The sequence below is a fragment of the Pongo abelii genome, chromosome 6 (assembly GCF_028885655.2).
Source record: "Pongo abelii isolate AG06213 chromosome 6, NHGRI_mPonAbe1-v2.0_pri, whole genome shotgun sequence".
In the NCBI taxonomy this organism is placed as follows: Eukaryota; Metazoa; Chordata; class Mammalia; order Primates; family Hominidae; genus Pongo; species Pongo abelii.
Genome location: NC_071991.2, coordinates 80,860,244 through 80,884,771, shown reverse-complemented (window position 1 = coordinate 80,884,771; position 24,528 = coordinate 80,860,244). Strand labels below are relative to the sequence as shown.

General features: G+C 38.8%; 1 long non-coding RNA gene across 1 annotated transcript in view; it reads right to left on the bottom strand.

Moving 5' to 3' along the window:
• Window positions 1-4,165: 4,165 nt before the first annotated feature.
• Window positions 4,166-24,528, bottom strand: part of LOC129060404 (uncharacterized) — a 37,498-nt gene continuing 17,135 nt past the window's right edge. Inside the window, exons 2-3 of the long non-coding RNA XR_008527092.2 lie at window positions 13,927-14,998; window positions 4,166-5,170 (exon numbers count right to left, since the gene is read on the bottom strand). This is a non-coding gene — a long non-coding RNA (uncharacterized LOC129060404). The remainder of the gene's footprint in view (window positions 5,171-13,926; window positions 14,999-24,528) is intronic.

The window sequence follows — 24,528 nt, the reverse complement described above, 5'->3', positions numbered from 1 at the left end:
AACGTGACCAGTGAGTTCCCCCAATAATCTGTATGAGGAATCTTCTACTCCCATATTCTTTCTCTTTCTGAATGTTGCGGTTGAAGCAACTTTTGCAGAAGTAGTATCCATCTTTACCCCCAGCCCCACCACCATGCTAGGGCTGGAATTGTCATTCCTCACATGGGGATGGAGATGAGACATATTTTCTAATTTGGAAATCAGAAACCATTGTAAGAATGTTATAGTGGTTGTAAGAATGTTATAGTGGTTATTACATTGTATAGTATAGTTTAGCTGTCTTTTGAGATAACTAGGATGTATAGGCCACACCAAGAACATAACCCCTGGTTTATGTTTGTTTCCTGGGAAAAGGGGTTCTGACTACCAAATAACCAAGTTACTCAATACAAAACAAACTTGTTCTGGAACTTGCATGTGTGCTGGCAACTCCTTATACTTGGTATGAAACAGTGTTTCTCAAATAATGACTTCTGACTTATTTAGTGGTTATTAAGTGGTTTTTAAGCAAAATTTCAGAAATAATAATACCTTTTATCAATGCTTCTCAAACTATGTGCAGTGAAGGACAGGTTTTTCTTGGCCTTTGTAAAATACAATGAAAATGACTTACTGGAAGATGAAGTAAAAAAACCAGACATACAAAATACAAGCCCAAATCTTTTATTATTTGGTTCAACAGACATAAAATTACTTTGTCAAATTTCTGTAACAGTTTCTAAATGCTTATTTTCAATTTTTTATACTTAACTAGCCATGGACCAGAAACAAAGAGTTCACAGACTGAAAATGGTCCCTGGAGCACACTGCCTTTCATAATTGTACTTTTAACTCTTTAAAGTTCTTTGCAGTGCATTCTTAATTGTAACGCTCACAGTAATTTGTGAAATAGGTGACTCGTGATTATTGTAATTTTATATAATATGTGACAGGGAGTTGGGCCCTCCATGTTCCTTTTATCCCTTCTTCTCCTTACTTCTGTTTTAAAAAGGGAGCAAAAATGCATTGAAGGAATGCTGTCAAAGATGGTTATTATCAGCAAAAGAAAGATTTGCCTTGTAGATGCCTCACTCTGTGGCTTCTCGAAGAGTAAAGGAAACCTCCCCACAGCCAGGCCGTTTTCTGAGAATTCCAACATATTAAAAAGTGAAGAAATGCCATAACAGAAACATAAAGTTTTTTTTAATATTTATGTTCAACAAATTAACATCTTCAAATAATAGGTTGAATGATATTAACTTGTTTGTAGAGGTCAAATTCATAAACAGAGATAAAATACAACGTAATGTGCTAGTTACAGAATAATTATGCAATTCATAAAAAATATTCATTCCTGGTTTGGTATAGGAAGAGTGGTCCAGTCATGGAACTCAAGTTTAAAATGAATGAGTTTTTTCAGTTGTGTCACTGTATCTTTATGATGTATGAATAAATGAATTCTGAGATAATGTTGAAAGTCAACATTTAGGGCTCTTTGTAAACTTCAAGTCTAGGCCAATTGGCTTGCCTGTCCCCATGAGACCCAAGCCTATTTATTTGGAGAGCTATAGGCTTTGCTGCCTCTCTTCCAGGAGCCATTGAACCCTGGGGAAGAGGACAGAGAGGGAGAAAACACTGGGAGAGAAGAGGGGAGCAGGGAGAGAAAGACATAAAAACTCCCCAACCTCCATGTGAGGCTGACTTTGGATGGGCTGAACTCTATGGAAAAAGTAAAGACATGTTACATCCTCTTCTAGGAAATGCATGCACGTTTTCCATTTTCCAAAGCAGCAATGTTTGTAGTTCTCCATGAATGAACCGTACGTTCTACTCCTTTTAGAAGCCTTAATGAAAAAGGCTTAATGAAGGGGTCTGCTGAAGTAACAACTACAGGTATAATTTATTGAGCACTTCTTATTCCACACACTGCCTCATTTAACAACCATTTGAATTAGGTACTATTATTATCCCCAATTCATAAGTGATGAAATTGAGGCCAGAGATTAAGTCTCTGACCCAGGGTTATACATCTGGAAATGGTAGGGTCAGGACCCAATATAAAAAAATTTATACTGAGACCACATACCTACCTTGATATGTCTTTTGTTAATTGTCAAATAAAAAATGATTTCTATTTCTTTGCTATTCATGGTCAGAGCAGAGATGAATGAGCTGGTAGTGAGAGTTGTAGAAAATTACATCATATAAACTTGCATGAGGGAGAGTTTAAAGCTAGGTTGTTTTTTATACTTTTCCTCTGCCTGCTTACAGTAATTCACTTAATATTGATGATATTCTGTGTATCCAAGCAGTTACCGGGAATTCAAAGATAACGGAGGCAGAGCTTCCCTGCCTCGGTGGCGGTCAGAGTCTAGGCAGTTGGACAAACATGCAATGTTGTAACAGGGGCTCAGAACTTTGATCTCTATCCTGTGTATGATGTAAAACCACTAATGACTTTTTAGGAAGGGAGGCACATTTGTGTTTTCAAAGGTCACTATGATGGCTCTGGGGATATTGAGAAGGTGGGCTGGAGTCTATTCAAGAGAAGATACAGATGTGTACAAGGCAGAGGTATGGGGATGGTAGAGAGGAGCAGATTTAAGGAATTTTGAAGGTTGAATGGATAGAAATGGCTAATAAAATGGGGGTGGGCAGAGACTCTTCTGCAGGCTGAGGTGGGAGGATCACTTGAGCCCAGGAGTTCCAGTCCAGTTTCAGCAACATAATGAGACTCTTTTTTTTTTTTTTTAATGTGGGTGTAATCTGTTATGGGATTAGAGTTTTTTAAAAAAGAGAAAAAACGTGGAAGGAAATGAGTGAATGGGGGCATATTAACTGGGATGTGGGAGGAACAGTTTGGGGTGGCAGAGATAGGACAAAATAGTGAGTACGGCCTGGGACATAGCACATTTGATGCGTTCAAGGCCCAGTAAACATTTGCAGCCAAGTTTCTGCTGCTCAGGAATGAGATCTTGTCTGGAGATAGAGACTTGGGAATCATTAACTGAGAGTGTAGCAATCTGAGTAAATGACTTACAGGAAGGCTTGAGGCTGTAGCCTGAAGTGGTGTAAGTAGAATTCCTAAGAGCTTTATCAGTATGCAGGTGGCTAGGAGATGGGGAAAGGTGGGGAAATAGAATGGAGAATTAGAAATTGATTTGAGCTTTAGGGATCACCTTAAACCAAGGAAAGCAGATGCTGACATAAAGGTGTCCTTTTCTCTTTCCCCTGAATCTGTATATGTGACCTTGAAATTCATACTGGCTCCAGGCAGTCATTCTGTGTCTATGGAGAATGAAACCTTATTTGCTATCCCTCCACAGAGCCTGGAAACCAACTGGAAGAAGAGGATGGGGATAGGAGGTTGGAAAGAAATCTCCAATTAGTTCTGCTTGATGTAAGACAGCCTGTCTCCTGCTTTCTACACCCCCAGCAGCAGGAGTGACTAGCAAGTCCTGGAGTGTGCTTCTGGCAAGATCGCTCTCTTCTTCAGTGCTTACTGCCTCACTTCCAATATTTGTGGTACCCCTTAATCTAGATTTCTTCAGTCCCCAAAAGAAGTTGCGGTTCCCCCAGCAACCCCCATCTTCCAGACTGTCTTCCCTATGTGGTTGGGTACTTTTCCCCATCTCCCAATTCACCCACAACTCCTCAAACTCCTTCCTTATGTCCCCTGGAAATCATAGTCAATCATTAGCAAAATCCCTTATATTCACAATATCTCTAAATAGTCTCTTCAACTTTCATGTTATTTACTGACCCCCAATGCCAGGACATTTTCCCACCTGTTCCAAAAGGTTCTAGCTCCTGGCTCACAGTCATTCTCTTTTATAACACACTGTCAAAATTCCTGGTGATTTTAGCATCCATGTGTATGTAACCTTTTCATACCTAACTTTTCAGTTCCATAATCTCCTCTCTTCCAATGACCTTGTCTCTACTCCACTTTGACACTACTCCTGTGGTCATACTTGAAGACTTTTCCATTACTGGTAATGACAACACCTCCAAAATCACAATTTTAAGATCTCATCTTCCAATCACCACCTCTTGTTTTTTTTAGCTCATTCCCTCTTGTACTCCATGTTTGAAACTTTTTGACCCCGCTTTGATGTCTGACTGCTAGAACTATTACCTCTCACTACACACATACTCCATTTTATTCTACTTTGTCCAGTGCTGATTCTTTTTTTTTTTTTTTTTTTTTTGAGGCAGAGTCTCACTCTGTCACCCAGGCTGGAGTGCAGTGGCGAGATCTCGGCTGACTGCAAGCTCTGCCTCCTGGGTTCACGCCATTCTCCTTCCTCAGCCTCCTGAGTAGCTGGGACTACAGGCTTCCACCACCACGCCTGGCTAATTTTTTGTATTTTTTAGTAGAGATGGGGTTTCACAGTGTTAGCCAGGATATTCTCGATCTCCTGGCCTCGTGATCCGCCTGCCTCGGCCTCCCAAAGTGCTGGGTGATTCTTTTTTTTTTTTTTGAGAAGGAGTTTTGCTCTTGTTGCCCAGGCTGAAGTGCAATGGTGTGATCTTGGCCCACTGCAACCTCCGCCTCCCGGGTTCAAGCAATTCTCCTGTCTCAGTCTCCTAAGTAGCTGAGTTTACAGGTATGTGCCACCACACTCGGCTAATTTTGTATTTTTAGTAGAGACAGGCTTTCTCCGTGCTGGTCAGGCTGGTCTTGAACTCCCGACCTCAGGTGATCCGCCCATCTTGGCCTCCCAAAGTGCTGGGATTACAGGCGTGAGCCACCGCGCCCAGCCTATGCTGATTCTTTATAATATGCGTTTTTAGTAAAATTCTGGAGATAGTACACTGCAAGTATACTGACATGGTTTGGATTTGTGTCCTCACCAAAACCTCGTGTTCAATCCATTTCTCCAGCACCTTTTTCCCCCTCTTCGGTCTCCAAAGGGCAAAACCAAAATCCTTTCCATTTACTTATTGTTCCAGAAAAGCACTGAATAATGTTTCTCTGTAAATAATCCCAATTGGTCTTTGCTTGATTAATTGTACCTAACATCCTGACTATGTGGAAAAATACATGATCTTGGTTGCAGCCACCCTGAGACACTGGTGGGCCAAGGAGAGGAGAGCTGATGCTCACCTGGAGGGTCCTGCAGAGTTCAGCTCTGCTCAGCAATTGGGTGTCTCACCTGGAAAGCCTGACATTCTTGTTCTTCTGAGGCTTAACACTTGGGAAAAAAGGAAGGTTGGATCAGAACTTTCAGCAACAGGCTCTGGTTTCCAGCTCAGAGTGGGGGTGTCTCCTATGCTGGGCAAGTTTTCACACAGAATTTCAGCAGGAAGACGGGCACAGTGGCTCATGCCTGTAGTCCCAGCATTTTGGGAGGCCAAAACAGGAGGATCACTTGAGCCCAGGAGTTTGAGACCAGCCTGGGCAACATTGCGAGACCCTGTCTCTACCAAAAAAAAAAATTAGCCGGGTGTGGTTGTACATGCCTGTAGATCCAGCTACTCAGGAGGCTGAGGTGAGAGGATAACTTGAGCCCAGATGGGAGGTCAAGGCTGTAGTGAGTTGTGTTCGTGACACTGCACTCCAGCCTGGCTGACAGAGTAAGAGCCTGTCTCAAAATAATAATAATAATAATAATAATAATTTCAACAAAGTGGTAATCCTAACAGATAATTTACTAAAGCGTTATCAAGGAAGACAATATGCATCTCTGATCTATTTCTTAAGAAAAAATAATAAATAAAATTAAAACCTCATGATTTTATAACCTAATAGAATATTGTAAGCACAGGTTTTCAACAGGTAGCTGTAATTTTAATTAAATATTCCGTCTTCCACAAACCTTTGTATACAAGCTCTAGTAATGCCACTTTATTTTGCCTATTTTTCCTTCAAGACAAAATCAAAAAGGATAATTTTAAAAGGATCAGGCCTGTAATCCCAGCACTTTGGGAGGCTAAGGCAGGTGGATCACATGAGGTCAGGAGTTCGAGACCAGCCTGACCAAAATGGCGAAACCCTGTCTCTACTAAAAATAAAAATTAGCCAGGCGTGGTGGCACATGCCTGTAATTCCAGCTACTTGGGAGGCAGAGGCAGGAGAATTGCTTGAACTCAGGAGGCAGAGGTTGCAGTGGGCTGAGACTGCGCCATTGTACTCCAGCCTGGGCAACAAGAGTGAGACTCCGTCTCTAAAAAAGAACACTCAGCTTCAATATTAGGATCCTCCCAGTTTTGCCCTAGGATGAAAGCTTTATGCCAAGGATTTCAGCTTTCTCTCTGTTCTGTCTTCTCTTCTAGACCATGCCTCAAAGGCTATTACTTCACATGGAACCTGCCTGCATGTTCTTTTGCTATTAAAAGTAATGGCAAGAACCCCAATTACTTTTGCACCAACATATAGCAAACAAACAAGAGTCTTAGTTCTTCAAGAAGATTTCTACCTTTAGTCCTTTGAAAATAACAAGTGTTTTCTCCTGGCTATATTTGGAAAATATGGTCTCTATTGACAATAACTTCCCACCCCAGTGTCCCTTTTCAAGCATGCTTTTTTGCTTCTCTCATTAATATTCCCAAAACCATTATAAGATGTTTCACTCCTTGCCACAGTCATATTATCAAATAAAACTAAATTCTCAACATTAGTGCCAAAATTGCATTCTGAATCTAGTTTGTATTTTTTAGTTTTGCCCGTTATGTGAAGCTCCTCAAGCAGAAAGTTGGTTGGAAAATGTAGTGCTAGGAGATTAGCTTTCTGTTGCTAATAAAAAGAGCAAGGTTAACCCCCTTGACACAGATTCATTTTGAGACAAGATAGAGGGTCAGAAGCATGTTGACCTAGATTATTGAACCCAAAATAGGTACACATAACTTGATAAAGGGCTTTCTTTATTTTTCCATACACAGGCAATGCATGAATGCTCTTGCACTGCAAAATATTCAAAGGTTACTGGTAAAATTAAAGTCTCCCTGGCTTTCTTCTAGGAGAAAACACTATTTTCAGCTTAAGATGTATTCCTTTCTTATCTATCATCTTATTTTCTTACTTATTATCATTCTCTTATTTTCATATGTGTAATTAAAAAAAAGTTCCTGTAGAAACATATGGTACTATTGTGTGTGTGTGTGTGTGTGTGTGTGTATTCAGCAATATTGTCAACTAATTTTTTGGTGCCCAAGCATGACTTTTTTTGCCATAGAAAATACTCTACCAGCCAGGTGCAGTGGCTCACACCTGTAATCCCAACACTTTGGGAGGCCAAGGCAGGCAGATCACCTGAGGTCAGGAGTTTGAGACTAGCTTGGCCAACATGGTGAAACCCTGTCTCTACTAAAAATATAAAAATTAGCCGGATGTGGTGGTGCATGCCTGTAATCCCAGCTACATGCCTCGGGAGGCTGAATCAGGGGAATTGCTTGAACCCAGGAGGCAGATATTGTAGTGAGCCAAGATCATGCCACTGCACTCCAGCCTGGGTGACAGAATGAAACTGTCTCAAAATAAAAAAAGAAAAAAAAGAAAAGAAAATACTTTTCAAAGATTATCTTTGGTTTTAAAAATTAGTAGCTTATTAAAGGTATAGGCTATGAAACCAAATTTTAGCAATCACTTGTAAGAGGTCTTTGATTAATGTTAAGTCCAATTTATAAATGTAGTTACCTAGACTTCTTTATGTCAAGCTGTATTCACAAAAACTGACATATTCTTTTTCCTTTTTAAGCTCTACATTGTGTGATTTAACAAAATTTTTTGAGTACTTAAATAACTCATATATCAAATAAATTGATTCTTTTTTTTTTTTTTTTAAACAAGGTCTTTCTCTCTGTTGCCCAGGCTGAAGTACAGTGGTGCAATCATGGTTCACTGTAGCCTCTACTTCCTGAGCTCAAAAAATCAAGTAGTCCTCCCACCTCAGTCTCCCGAGGAGGTGGAACTACAGGCATGTGCCACCAGGCCTGGCTAATTTTTTTATATTTGTAGAGACGAGGTCTCACTATATTGCCCAGGCTGGTCTTGAACTCCTGGGATCAAGAGATTCTCTCATCTTAACCTCCCAATGTGCTGAGATTACAGGCATGAGCCTCCAAGCCTAGCCAAAGAGGTGATTCTTAAGTTTTCTTAATGTTCCATTAATGTTTATAAAGAAAATATACTAAATTAAAATCACAAGTCTAAATAAATTACTTAATAATACATTTAAAATTAGAATCACAAGACTGTTGTTCAAATAAGCGATTCTTCTACTAGACCAAATCTAAATTATTACAGGTATATAGACAATAAATATGTGTAAAATTCTTAATACTAAATTATTGATAATACAGATTTATCTTGACATTTATATACTTAATTTTAAATATTCTTGGGGTTGAAAAATGCTTACCTACTAAAGAAAACTTATGTTATCTCACATGATTTTTGAGCTTATTTTGCTATATAATTTTGAGGTTGCTTTCTTTGCTTGATGGTGTTTCCTAGCAAACAGAGGATATAAACTGTTATATGAGTGAACCACTGTGACCATGATGATATGCACCAATCTCAAGAGTGAGCTAGCCACACACCTATCTTACATCCCTGGATTTTAGCCATATCATGACTGCATTGGGTTATCTAGAGAAACAGAAGTAACAGAGTATTTATACATAGAAAGAGAGATTTATTTTAAAGACCTTGCTCACGCAATTACAGAGGCTTTGTAAGTCCGAAATCTGCAAGGAAGGCTTGCACGCTGGCGACTCAGGGAAGCGGTACCGTCTCAATCTAAAGGCAGTCTACTATCAGCATTCCTTCTCCCTTGGGAAAGGTCAGTCTTTGTTCTATTAAGACCTTCAATTGATTGGATGAGGCCTACCTACATTATGAAGAGTAATTTGCTTTACTTAAACTCCACGAATTTCAGTGTTAATCTTATCCAAAAAACGCCTTCAAATAAACATGCAGAATAACATTTGACCAACTATCTGAGCACACTGGCCTACCCAAGTTGACATATAAAACTGATCATTACAGTTACTCATAATTTAAATCAGATTAGAATGTGAACTCCTCACCCAGTTGGCAACATCACTTGATTAACTTTTGTGTTTCTATGGCTAAAATAAGAAAATCTGGCCAGGAGCAGTGGCTCACACCTATAATGCCAGTGCATGGGAGGCCAAGGTAGGAGGATCACTAAAGTTCAGAAGTTTGAGAACAGCCTGGGCAACACAGGAAACGCCATCTCTACAAATAATTTAAAAATTAGCTGGATATGGTGGTGCACACCTGTGGTCCCAGCTACACTCAGGAGGCCAAGGTAGGAAGATTGCTTGGACCTTGGGATGTGGAGGCTGCAGTGAGCCACGATTGTACCACTGCACATTAGCCTGGGTGACAGAGTGAGACCTGTTTCAAAAAAAATTTTTAAGTAAATATGTTTCCATCTAACTATTAAGACTTTTGAACTTGCATAAAACCTACCTGAACTCTTTTATTGTACTGTCTATCAATACTGTCTATCATTAAGGCCCTATAAAACTGTTACAAATATTTAAGTATTATCTCTTAGCATGTGGTCACGTATGCATACTATCCTTGTTGGTTCTAATTCTTTATTAGTACTTTATTGTTTGATGCATAATAGTACTTTGTTTGTACTTAATAGTACAAAGTACTTTAATAGTACTTTAAAATACTAATACTAAATATTAAAACTTGAGTATTTGGTATTTTACTTAATAGTACAAAGTGCTTTAATGGTACTTTGCTCTTTGATTAAATAGTATTATTAAAGTACTTTATTAATATAATATATAAATATAATAAACTATTAATAGTACTTTATTTTTTGATGCATAATATTTCATTGAATGGGTGTACCATAGTTTATTTTACTGATAAAATATTATAGATGTATCTTATAATTTACATTCTTATATGAATAGTCATTCAGATTGTTTCTAATTTTTGCTACCATAAATAATTCTTCAATAAATAATCCTGGATGTGGTTTCTTGTACAACAGTACAGGTGTTTCTATAGAATAAATGCTTAGAATTAGATTTGCTGGGGTGCACATATTAATTTTAATCAATGACTGTACTGCCAATTGCCCTCCAGAGTAGTTATACTAATTTAATACATAAGAAATATGAAAATAGCTCTTCCCCTCATTCTTACCAGTAGATATAATTTTAAAATTTTATATTTTGCCAGACTTGCATTAAAAAAGAGTATTTTATTTTCCTTTTTATTTGCATTCTTCTGAATTCTTGTGAAGCTAAGTAACTTTTTGGATATTCATTTGCCATTTAAAATTCTGCAATTGGCTTTCTTATATATTCTTATATATTATATATTCTGCAATTGGCTTTCTTATATATAAACAGATATATATATGTCTGTTTCTGGAATCTTTATCCTTTTGTTTATTGAGCTGTTTTACTTATCGTATCAATAACTCCCTATTTTAATCACTATAGATTTATAATACAACTTCACATTAGGTTGAATGAGTTTATTGTTCTAGCCCAATATTTTTTTTAAAAAATCTTGATTATTCTTAAAAATGTACAGTTTCATATAATTTTATAATCACCAGGTAAAAGTATGAAAAATCATTTTGACCTTAGGCATGGTGTACACTGAATTTATAGATTAATTTTTGGAGAATTGACATTTTTTTAAATGGTGGATGTTCCCATCCTTGGACTTGGTATTTATTCATTTATTTAGTTCTTCTTTTTGTCTGTCTGTAAAAAATGTTATTTTTTTCACAAATGTTGTGCATATTTATTTATTCCTAGGTAATTTATAGTTTTTTTGTGATATCATGGCATACTAGTTTCCCAGGGCCGACAAAAAAATTACCACAGGACAGGCATGGTGGCTCACACCTGTAATCTCAACACTTTGGGAGGCCAAGGCTGGAGGATTGCTTGAGCACAGGAGTTTGAGCCCAGACTGGGCAACAAAGTGAGATCCCTGTCTCTACAAAATAAAACTATTAGCCAGGTATGATTGTGCATGCTTGTAGTCCCAGCTGTTTGGGCGGCTGAGACAGGAGAATTGCTTGAGGCCAAGAGTTTGAGGCTGCAGTGAGCCATGATCGTGCTACTACACTCCAGCCTGGGTAATAGAATGAGACCCTGTCTCAAAACAACAACAAAATTTCTACAAAATCAGTGGCTTAAAAGAACAGAAATTTATTTTCTCATAGTTCTGATGGCCAAAGTTTAAAAATCAAGGTATAGGTAGGGCTACACTCCCTCCAGTGGCTCTAGAAGTGGATTCTTCCTTGCCCTGTTCAGTTTCTGCTGGCTCCTCATATTCCTTGGTTTGTGGCTGCATAACTCCAATCTCCGCCTTCAGCTTCACATGGCCTTCCTCCCTGTGTCCCTAAAATTTTCATGTCTTTTCTCCTGCCGAGACTGGATTTAGGGCTTATCCTAAATCCCGGATGGTTTTATCTCGAGATCCTTAAATAATTACATGTGCAAAGACTCTATTTCCCAATAAAGTCACATTTTGAGGTTCTGAGTGAACATGAATTTCAGAGGGACATTAAAATTAGGAAATAACTTTTTTTCTGTTATATATTCTAACTGGTAACTAATTAATGTAATATAGAAAAGATATTAATTTTTACATGTAAATTATACATCTAGGCTCTGTTGCTCAGGCTGGAGTGCAGTGGCACAATTATAGCTCACTGCAGACTCAACCTCTGGGGCTCAAACTGAGACCATATATGTGTGTGCCACCATGCCAGGCTAATTTTTTTTTTTGGAAAGATGGGCGCTCCTTATGTTCCCCAGTCTGATCTCAAGCTCCTGGGCTCAAGCAATCCTCCCATCTTGGCCTTTCAAAGTCTTGAGATTACAGATGTGCACCAACATGCCTGGCCTAAGTTTTTGATAGATACTTTTTTCAAGTTAAAGAAGTTTCCTTATATACTTACTATGCTAAGACTATTTAAAAAGATAAAGTATAGGGCATATAAGCTTAGAAGTTGCCACTGTGTTCTAACAACAAGTATTAATAAAAATCTGAACCAACTGAAAAATCAGCAACTCTTCTTAGATCCATCAGAGAAGTGAGGTCACAGGGCCATCTACCACCCCCCAAATTAGAGAAATAGGCAACTACAAAGAACCACCACAACTTACAGGAGCAGAAACTCAAGAGCAGAAATCTCCAGACCATCCAATGCCAGGGAAAGAGCACCTGAATTACAATTGCTGGTGGTGCAGTGAGGTCAAGTCTGACAGTTTACGAACCCCAGGGAAAGCCAGTCATAGGGAGATTCCCATGCTTTTGTGAATTTTACTTCCAGGAGCTCTGACAAGTTTTCATAGTGAGTATCAGAGAAAAATCCCCTCCTGCTTTTGGTAGAGGGAGGGAAAAAGGAACCATTCTGAAATACTTCATTGCATTCTACTCTTCTTAACAAGGTGTGACCTCGGAAGAAACTATTTCACGAAAACCTAACCTACTAGGGTTTCAGCAGAGCCTAACCTACCTTAGGGAAGAAAAATACCCAGTGTCAGCTCTAGTCTAGTCATCCTGTTCTACCTAAGTCGGGGGAAAAACTGAGAAGTGCTGGTTAAGTGCACAGGCTCACCAAAAGACTCAGACTGTAAAACCATTTTCTGCCCCCAACACCTTACCACCAGATTACCAAAGGCCTATTTACCACAGTTCCTGTTACCCAGTTCCTCATGTACACCTTTCAACCAAAAATTACAAGACATGCTAAAAGGCAAAAAATGTAGTTTGAAGAGACTGAACAAGCGTCACACCTGGAGTCAAATATGGCAGGAGCATTGAAATTATCAAAGGAGAAATTTTTTAAAAGCTATGATTAATATGCTAAGGGCTTTAATGGGAAAAAATAGACAACATGAAAGAACAAATGGATAGCGTAAGCATAGAAATGGAATTATAAGGAAGAATCAAAGAGAAATTCCAGAGATCAAAAACACTGTAACAGTAATGAAGAATGCCTTTGATGAGCATGTTGGTAGAATGGACACAGCTGGGGAAAGAATCTCTGAGTGTGAGTATATGACAATGAAAACAACCAACACTGAAATTGCAAAGGAAAAAGAAACTGGGGGAAAAACACAGAGTATCCAAAAACTGTGGGACAACTACGAAAGGTGTAAAATATGCGTGATGGTAATATCAGAAGTGAGAAAGGAACAGAAATAATATTTGAAGCTATAAATGACTGAGAATTTTACCAAATTAATATCAGACACTAAATCACCAGTTCAGAAAGCTCAGAGGACACCAAGCTGGATAAAAGCCTACATATATGTATATAGCCTATATATATATAGCCTATATATATATACCTATATATGTATATAGCCTGTATATATGTGTGTGTGTATATATATAGCCTACATATATATGTATATAGCCTATATATATACCTAGCCCTATCATATTTAAACTTCAGAAAACAAAGATTAAAAAAAAATCTCGAAAAAAAAAAGCCAGAGGGGAAAAGAATACCTTACCTATAGAAGAGCAAAGATAAGGATTACATGACTTTTCCTCAGAAACCACGCAAGCAAGAATAGAGTGGAGTGAAATATTTAAAGTGGTGAGAAAAAGAAACCTACCAACCTAGAATTCTGAACCTTGTAAAATTATCTTTCAAAAGTGAAGGAGAAATAAAGACTTTCTCAAAAAAGCTAAAAGGGGAGAATTTGTTGCTAGTAGACCTTCCTTGCAAGAAATGTTAAAAGAAGTTCTTTAGAGAGAAGGAAAATGATATAGGTAAGAAACTCAGGTCTACATAAAGAAAGGAAGAGCATTAGAGAATGAATACATGAAGACACCACTAAACTAAATACCGAACAAATGATTCCTGGACTTTTGAGAACTTCTGGCTTAATTATTCTGTGAAAATCCAGCCAAAGACCAAGGAAGAGGATGATGGACTTTTAAAAATTTTTATTTATTTATTTACTTACTTATTTTTCAGACAAGGTCTTGTTCTGTTGCTCAGGCTGGAATACAGTGGTGCTGTCATTGCTCACTGCAGCCTCGAGTCAAGCGATCCTCCTACCTCAGCCTTCCAAGTAATTGGGACTACAGGTGTGTGCCACCATGCCTGGCTAATTTTTTTTTTATTCTGTAATGACAAGGTCTCACTATGTTGCCCAGGCTGGTCTTGAACTCTTGAACTCAAGCGATCCTCTCACCTTGAGCTCCTAAAGTGCTGAGATTAGAGGTGTGAGCCACTGCGCTTGGCCAAATGATGGACTTTAGGAATACCTAGATAGATTCTATGAAATGTCTGACCTCTGGAAATTTACTCGCCACATCTGTTAGCCAATGCCTATCTCAGAAAATCACTGAACTAAAGGCCCTGTGCAGCTTTCAAATGGTCCAGGTCATCTTCCACTAGGATGGCTGCTCAATCTTACAAAGGCATTCCAGAGACACCCACTTCTACTCACTAGGAGAAGACGGTGTGTCTCTTGATGATGAAAAGCGAACCTTGGGACTTCCAAAGATATTACTGATTTCCTCTTGCAACAGAACATGATGAAAGACCCATAACACCAGCGGGGATCAGGCAGTATTGGATATGGAGCTTGTGATGGAAGCTGGTGTGCCACCCAGATCCTCATAGGTATCTTTTAACACCTCTGTGGGCCCAGTCCCCAGCTAAGCACTTTGCAGTTAAAAGATGGCATCTGACCTGGACTGGAGTCAGTTCAGCCCCTCTGGAGGGCCAGCAGTGTCTGGGAGTTTTATGTCTCCTTTGGCCACCAGACCTTCTGCCCTACTCTACCACTTCCTTTGGCCTGAGGCCAGAGACTTACCACTTTGGGAGTCCAAAAGTCCAGCTTCCTTACCTCAAGGAAGAGTATACTCTTAAGAGGAGTTTATGCTCCAGAGTTCCCCTAGGGTCAGGCTGAGGCTGGGACTTAACATGAAATCACACCCTTGCTGAACTTCTTCCCTTTTCCTGACCTTTTCACATTCACTTACTGATGTCTCCTTGGACACATTAATAAGTAAGTTTCTTTATTTTACCTAAAAAATAAAATAAAAAGTATAAATAAATGTTGAATTCTGCCCCAAGTTTTATTTACATTATTTGGCATGATGATATTGCTGTACCTTTAACCCAGCATGGTAAGTTACATATATTGTTTTTTTATAATAGTGAATAATCTTGGCATATAATGATAATCTTGGCATATAATGATAATAGAGATAAGAATCTATCTCTATTTTCTTAAGTGAGATTGGCCTCTTAATTTTATTTCTTGGGCAGTATTTGCCTTGCTTCTGTTTTGAGATTATATTATCTTTATAAAATAACCATTTATCTTTTCTTCTCTTTTGATTTTGTGGGAAAATGTATAGGTAATTTTCCTTGCACCTTGCAGATCTGGACCTCATACCTTGTGTTGGATGGGGATTTGATTATGGCTTTCTTTTCTTTTTTCTTTTTCTTGAGACAGAGTTTTTCTCTTGTTGCCCAGGCTGGAATGCAGTGGTGTGATCTCAGCTCACTGCATCCTCCACCTCCTGGGTTCAAGCAATTCTCCTGCCTCAGCCTCCCAAGTAGCTGGGATTACAGGTGTGTGCCACCGTGCCGGGCTAATTTTTTGTATTTTTAGTAGAGACGGGGTTTCGCCATGTTGGGCAGGCTGGTCTCAAACTGCTGACCTCAGGTGATCCACTCACCTTGGCCTCCCAAAGTGCTGGGATTACAGGCATGAGCCACTGCACCTGGTCGGCTTTATTTTCTTTAATGGTTACTTATCTATTCTAGTGTTTATGTCTTTTTTAGTAAAAAATAATACTTTCTGAAAAATTGTCCATTTTGTCTAGGTTTTTAAGTTTATTGGTTTGAAATTGCTTATATTACTTTCTAATTTTTCATTTTCTTTCCTTTTTCTTTTTATCGAGACAGGGTCTCACTCTGTCACCCAGGCTGGAGTGCAGTGGCTTGATCACGGTTCATTGCAGTCTTAACTTCCCAGGCCCAAGCAATATCCCCTCCTCAGCCTCCAGCTGAGACCACAGGTGTACACCACCACACCTAGCTAGTTTATTTTCTAATTTTAAAAACTGCTCACTGTATCTACAGTTTCGTTCCTTTTTTTTTTTTTTTTTAGACAGAGTCTCACCCTGTTGTCCAGGCTGGAGTACAGTGGCGCAATCTCCGCTCACTGCAACCCCTGCCTCCCTGGTTCAAGCGATTCTCCTGCCTCAGCCTCCTGAGTAGCTGGGATTACAGGTGCGTGTCACCATGCCCAGCTAATTTTTGTATTTTTGGTAGGGACAGGGTTTCACCATGTTGGCCAGGCTGGTCTCAAACTCCTGACCTCAAGTGGTCTTCCCGCCTCAGCCTCCCAAAGTGCTGGATTATAGGCGTGAGCCACTGCGCCCGGCCTTGTTCCATTTTTTGACTGATACTATTTACTTTTATCTTCTCTCTTGTTTCCTTCACCAGTATGACCAAAGGTTTATCTACTTTAAAAGATTCTTCAATCTTGTGAGATTGAACTCTAAAATAAATAAATAATAATAAAATATTTTTCAAATAATTAAGTTTTGCTTGTTGATCATCTCTGGTTCTCTTTTGTTATAAGTCATTAAATTTTCCTCTTAGGCTTTGACATTCCTTTCTATTCTCTTTGGGTTTATTCTACTTTTTTCTCTATTTTTTGAGTTGAATCTTGGTTTATTAATTTTCAGTTTCTTGAGTTAAAAATTTTTTAAATATGGCTTTAGCTGCATCCTTTAAATTTTGATATATAATGATTCAGATGTTTAAAAATTCTGAACATTTTGCTGGGCACCGTGGGTCATGCTTGAAATGCCAGCATTTTGGGAGGCCGAGAAAAGACGTTTACTTGAAGCCAGGAGTTTGAGACCTGCCTGGGCAACAAAGCTAGGCCCTCATCTTTACAAAAAAAATCTTAGCCAGTCATGGTAGCATGCACCTGTAGTCCCAGCTACTCAGGAGGCTGAGGTGGGAGGATTGCTTGAGCCAGGAATTTGAGGCTGCAGTGAGCTATGATTGTGCCACCGCATTCCAGCCTGGATGATAGAGCAAGATCTTACAAATAAATAAATAAATAAATAAATAATTCATAAGTTTTAAATTGTGCATCAGGCTGAGTAGCATCACGGAATCCCGAGCTGTCCTGCTCCGTCCTGCCTGGGATGTGAATCACCCCTTGGTTCAGCCTATCCACATTGTCTATGCTACCCGCCCCTCATCCACCTAGTAACCTTTTCAGTTCTCAGATCAACTGTGGTGGGAACATGGTACTTGTTTTCAAGGAACCCTTAGTTTACTTAATAATGGCCTCAAAGTGCAAGGGTAGTGATCTAGCAATTCGGTTACGCCAAACAGAAGCTGTAAACTGCTTTCTTTATGTGAAAATGTTGAAGTTCTCAACTTAAGGACAAAAGAAAACTATATGCTGAGGTCTCTAAGGTCTACAATAAGAAAAAATCTTCTATCCATGAAATTGTGAGGAAGGAAAGAGAAATTTGTGCTGATTTTGCTGTTGCACCTCAAACCGTGAAAGTTATGACCACAGTGTGATGTAAGTGCTTAGTTAAGATGGAAAAGGTGTTAAATTTGTGGGTAGAAGACATGCAAAGAAACATATTCCAATGGACAGCAATTGTGTTTAGTACTATGCAAGGTTTCAGACATCCACTGGGGGTTTTGGAATATATCCCCAATGTATAAGGGGGAACTACTGTATTCAGATACCAATACTAAAGTGTTTGTAAAGGTGGATTTAGCTACTCGGTCAATAGCTTTGAGAGAAGCTTACACTCCAGAATGTTTGGTCCCACCCCAGTGTTTAAATTAATAAAATATAGATATAATTGAAGTCCCCTCTAAACTACCCCATTCCATTTCCCCCTCTCTCCCAAGGTAATCATTTTCCAGAATTTGTATGTATTATTCTGTGAATTTATTAATAAATAATGCACTACATTGTTTTTTGTTTATAATCTTTAAGTAAGTGACAGTGTATCTAACTTGGTGAAACTTCACTATTTTTAAGTTGATATATATAGGCCATACAGTATTTGCTTTCTATGAAGTTACTATACTTTATTATTCTGCTTAGCTACTGACTTACCTTTAAGCAGATTTTATACTTTTATTATTAGAAACAATACCTTAAGTAATATTTTTATTCAAGTGTCCATTTGCTTCTTTACCAAGAGTTCCTAGGATATATACCTAAAAGTAAGTCTAGGGTACAATCATCTCCAACTATACTAGATAATATTAAATTGTTCTTCGAAATGGCTGTGCTGGCTAGGCACAGTGGCCCACGCCTGTAATCCCAGCACTTTGGAAGGCCGAGGTGGAAGGATCACTTGAACCTACAAGTTCAAGACCAGACTGGGAAACATAGTGAGACCCACCCATCTCCACACATACACACACAAAGCTGGGTTTGGTGGCACATGCCTGTAGTCCCAGCTACTGGGAGGCTGAGGCAGGAGGATCACTTGAGCCCAGGAGGTTGAGGCTGCAGTAAGCTGTGATTGCACCACTGCATTCCAGCCTGGATAACAGAGCAAGACCCTGTCTCTATGAAAAAAATAAAAATAAAAAAGGCTGTGCTAACTTATATTCCCATCAGCAGCTTATGATAATTCCTATTGCCCTCCACACTTTTTTTTTTTTTTTTAGACGAAGTCTAGTACTGTTGCCTGGGCTGTAGTGAAATGGTGTGATCTCTGCTCACTGCAACTTCCGCCTCCCCGGTTCACGTGATTCTTCTGCCTCAGCCTCCTGAGTAGCTGGGATTACAGGTGCACACCACCACACCCAGCTAATTTTTGTATTTTTAGTAGAGACAGGGTTTCACCATGTTAGCCAGACTGGTCTCGAACTTCTGATCTTGTGATCTGCCCACCTTGGCTTTCCAAAGTGCTGGGATTACAAGCGTGAGCCACCGCCCCTCCACGCTCTTTAATACTTGGTATTGTCTTTTTTTTTCCCTTTTCCATTCTGGTGGATGTAAAATGGTATTTGATTTTGTTAACTCAAACTATTTAGAATATTTTTTTATTTATAAATTCATGGAATTTAAAAAAGGTATCGATTTATTTGTCTTAAATTTTATTGCAATAAGGTCCAAAACCATGATTGATATCATGACTGTTCTCTGAAAATGTTGAGATCTCTTTTGTGGTATAGTATATGACCAAATTTTATAATGAATGATTATTTGATAAGTATTTGTATCTTTATTAGATACGGAGTTTTTTCTGTTTCCTATAAATTAAAGATTTTAATGAAAATTCAAGCATATGTTTATATTTATATTGTTTTGAATATTGTTGCTCCATCTTCATTTTTCCTAAATGGACTTTTCTAATAGTCTCTTTCAATACTTGTATTAAATAAATTTGGATCTCCTGGATGGGTCATTTAAGTCTTCCTTTTCTTCCTTTACATCTTTTTCTTGTGTGTGTCCTGTATTCTGAGAAAAAATGTTTTTTTTTTTTTTGTACAGCTCACTAATTTGCTCTTTTTTTGGTGTTCCATCTGCTATTCTACTCATCTATTGAATGATTCATTTCAAAAATGAAACCTTTACTTTGCGTGATTGCTGGTTGATCTTTTTTTTTTTTTTTTCTTCTGAGATGGAGTCTCACTCTGTTGCCCAGGCTGGAGTGCAATGGCTCCATCCCGGCTCACTGCAACTTCTACCTCCCAGGTTCAAGTGATTCTCCTGCCTCAGCCTCCCGAGTAGCTGGGATTACAGGCAACTGCCACCACACCCAGCTAATTTTGTGATAGAGACGGGGTTTCACCATGTTAGCCAGGTGGGTCTTGAACTCCCAACCTCAGGTAATCCACCCACCTCAGCCTCCCAAAGTGCTGGAATTACAGGCATAAGCCACCACGCCCGGCTTGCTGGCTGATTCTTTTAAAAGAATTGCTGGTGAAAATACTCTCTTGTGTCTCTTGGAACATTCTGTATTAATTAAACTTAGAATAAAATCAAAAGTCTAATGGCCTAGAATGGCCTAAATTAGAATAAAATAAAAAATCTAATGGCCTAGAATGGCCTATATGACAGTGCCCCCTGTGCATTCTCTGACCTTTTTCCCTCATTCCCATTCTGCTTGAAACATTTTGGCCTCCCTGCTGTTGTCAACATTTCAAAGCCTCTAAGCACATACACTTGTTCCTAGCCCTGCTGCCGTGGTCTCTGCCTGGATGATAGGAGCTCGCTTTGGCACATTATTCAGGTCTCTGTTTAACAGTCATTTCCTCAGCAGAGAGGGATTCCTTGGCTACCTTACCCAAAGTGGCACTTCATATCCTCATATGTATTCTCTTTCCCCCACCCCTTACTTACTGTGCTTTATTTTTGTCCAAAATACTTTTTGCCTACAGATATTTTGTTTTGCTTATTTTTTCATTGCCTGTCTCAATCAGTAAATTGCAATGTCCGTGATGGTAGAGACCTTGCCTGTTTTGTTTACTGCAGGGTCCCTCAAAATTAAGAGTGTCCGGTACACATTAGAGAGGCTCAAGAAATATGTGTTGAATGAAGTGATAATGGTGTTTCTAAAGTCCAGTGCTGCCTACTCTATTAACTTTCTTCGTGTGTTCATTCTTCCATATTTGGTGCCTCTCTCTCATGATGCTGGCTTACCTCAATTATTCACGTGTGCATTTTTGTATTTGGGAGGCCCTGCCAGGCCATCCTAAGAAAGCTCAATCTAATCGCTCCAGTCTGCTTATGCAAGAAACTCTTAAAGTCATGCTGGAGTGGACCAGCAGACTGCCGCTAGCTGCTTTCGGGGAGAGGCAGAATAGGCTGCTGGTTGGGGTGTACCTATAGCTAGTCTCTGGCTAGATACTCCTCATTGTCCTGACAGTGACCATTATTCTAAAGGCCCTAGTCATTCCTTTCCAGTTGAGGCCCCTACATTTGTTACTGCTGCCTAAAGGCAGGTACCACTTTTGCTTGTTGCTTTATGCAGAAGGAAGCATGGGGCGGTTGACCTACTTGTCTGTTCCTACTCTAATAACCACGCTATCTTTCTGTTCACTGCCCTAAGGCTCCAAGTTTTCATCCTACTTCAAATATCCTTTACTTATGTGCATCGAGCAGTACCATTTTCTTAAAAATAACATTTTTATTTTGATATAGCTTAAGATTTGCAGGAAGCAACAAAATAGTACAGAGAATTTCTACATACTCTCCAGAAAACTCATGTTGGTACAATACTATTAATTCAGGTACAGACTTTTTTTTTTGTTTTTTGGAGACAGAGTTTCACTCTGTTGCCCAGGTTGGAGTCAACCTCCGCCTCCCAGGTTCAAGCGATTCTTGTGCCTCAGCCTCTCGAATAGCTGGGATTACAGGCGTGTACCACCATACCTGGTTAATTTTTGTATTTTTAGTAGAGACGGGGTTTCACCATGTTGGGCAGGCTTGTCTCAAACCCCTGGCCTCAAGCAATCTGCCTGCCTTGGCTTCCCAAAGTTCTGGGATTACAGGCATGAGCCACCGTGCCTGGCCTGGGTACAGACTTTATTCAGGTTCCACCAGGGTTTCTCCTTTCCCTTCTTCCCTTCTCTTCCCTTCTTCCCTTTAACGCTTTTTTCCCGTCTTCCCTTATTCTTCCCTTCTTTTCCTTCCCCTCTCCTCCCCTCCCCTCCTTTCCCCTCCCTTCCCCTCCCTTCTCCTTCACTATCCTCCCCTCTCCTCCCCTATCCTCCCCTCCTCTCTCTTTTCTCTTTCCTTTTTTTTTTTTTTTTCCAGATGAGGTTTTCACTATATTGCCCAGGCTGGACTTGAATTCCTGGGCTCAATGGATCCCCCCACCTCAGTCTTCTGAGTAGCTGAGACTGCAGGCATGTGCCACTGCACCTGGCTCTCCATCAATTTTTGTATACATTCTCTTAAAAAAAACCCTGCTTTATTGAGATGTGATTCATATACATATGCCATACGATTCATATACCACTGAATTCATCCATTTAACGTGTATGATTCAATAATTTTTAGTATATTCACAGAGTTGTGCAATCATCAATACAATTTAATTTTAGAACATTTTCATCAACTCCAAAAGAAGACCAGTACCCAATGGTGGTTAGTCTTGATTCCACACCATCCAGTCCTAGGCAATTGCTAATTTACCGTCTGTCTCCATAGATTTGCCTAATGTTTTCATCCACATTGTAGCACATATCAGTACTTCATTTTTTTTCTTTTTCTTTTCATACACAACATGGATGCACAATTTTTTAAATTGTCAAATAACATTTAATTGTATTGATATACTACACTTGGGTATCCATTCATCAGCTGATGGATATTTGGGTTGTTTCTACTTTTTGGGTATTATGTATAATGCTAGATGTACTTTTCCGGGGAGGCAGTGCTATAACATTTTATCATATAGATTCAAATAACTATTACCACAACTAGGATGCAGAACTGTTCCATCAACTCAAATAAAGTTCATCATGTTACTCCTTGATAGTCACACATTTCCCCCTACTGTAACCACTGGAAACCACTGATCTGTTCTCCATACCCTTAGTTTGTCACTTTGAGAATCCTATGCAAATGGAATCTCAAGGCAGTCTTTAACTCCCTTGAGATTGACTTTCTCTGCTCAGAATAATACTCTTGAGATCCATCCAAGTTGTTGCATATATTTATATTTTGTTTCTATTCATTGCTGAGAAGTATTCCATAGTATGAATATACCACAGTTTATTTATCCATTGAAGGACATTTGGATTGTTTCCAGTTTGCAACTATTCCAAATAAAGCTGTTATAAACACTCTTTGTAAGTTTTTGTGTAAACATTTGTTTTCATTTCTCTAGGATAAATGCCCAGGAGTGTACTTGCTGGGTCTTGTGATTGTTGCATGTTTAGTCTTTTTAAGAAACTGCAAAACTATTTCTCATAGCCTATAATTTTACATTCTTACCAGCAATTTATAAAGATCCAGTTTCTCTGCATCCTCTCCAGTGTTTGCAACTGTCAGTAATTTTTATTTTTGCTATTCTAATAGGCATGTAGTAGTATCTCATCATGGTTTTATTTGATTTCTGTAATGACTAATCGTGTTAGTTATGTATTTCTGCAATAACAAATTACCACAACTTTAGCAGTTTAGAGGAGCACAAATTTATCATTTTACAGTTCTGTAGGTCAGAAGTCTGATACAAGTCTCACTGGGATGATATCACAGCATAGGCAGGGCTGTGTTTTTTTCTGGAGTATCTAGGGGAAAATCTTTCCTTGCCGTTTCTAGTTTCTAGAGGCTCCCAGAATTCCTTGCTTTGTGGCTCCCCTTCTTCCATCTTCAGAGCCAGCAGTATCACATCTCTGTGACCCTTCTTCTGTTTTCACATATGTCTGACTGCAGCCATGAAAAGTTGTCACCTTTTAAGGACTCATATGATTAGACTGGGATCATCTTAACCTCAATCACATCTCCAAAGTCCCTTTTGCTAAGTAAGACAACATATTCACAGGCTCCAGGAACTAAGAGGTGGAAATCTTTTGGAGACCATTATTCTGCCCAATATAATAATGCTGTTAAATAGCGTTTGATGTATTTATTTCCACCCACATATCTCCTTTGGTAAAGTGCCTGTTCACATCCTTCTAATTACACAATTACTAATTGGCTTGTTTGGGTCACTGTTGAGTTTAGAATTTTCTTTACATATTCTGGATTCGAGGGCTTTATTGTATATATAATTTGCAAATATTTTCTCCCAGTGTTTGGCTTGTTGTTTCATCCTCTTTGTAGTGTATTTTGCAGACAAACATTTTAAATTTTGACCTACTATAATTCATTATTTCTTTTATGACTCATGCCTTTGATGTCATGTCTAACTGGTCACCTAACCCCAGATCACCAAAAGTTTCACCTGTTTTCTTCTAAAAGTTGTATCATTTTACATTTCACATTTAAATCTATGATCTGTTTGTCTAGAATACAATTAATACAGCTAATATTTTCATGGTTTTGCAGTCAGAGCTTTCTGAGCAAAAATTAGTGGCAACTTGGGTTAAAGGATGAGCTTTTTATTGCTATAAATCTCCCCTAAGCAGTGCTTTAGCTACATCCCACAGATTTACATGCAGTGGTTAAGAAATAATACAGAGAGATATAGCTCTTACATACTTTGCCCAGATTCCCCCCAGTGACAATATTCTACAAAAGCATAGTATAATTTTACAACCATGATATTGACATTAATAAAACCCATTGATATTATGTAGATTTTCCTGGTCTTACTTGTACTCATTTGTATGTGTACTTGTGTGTGTGTGTATTAAATATTAAACAATTTTGTCACCTTTGTAGGTTCATGTATCCACCATCACAGTCAAGATACCAAACAGTTCCAATACCACAAAGAACCCTTGTGTTGCCCTTTTATAACCAACCCACCATCCTCTCATCTCCCCTTTCCCTAACCTCTTTCTCTTTGACATGTAAATTATTTAGACATAGGGTGTTTGATTTTCAAGTGTTTGGAGACTTTTCTGATATCTTTCTATTGTTGTA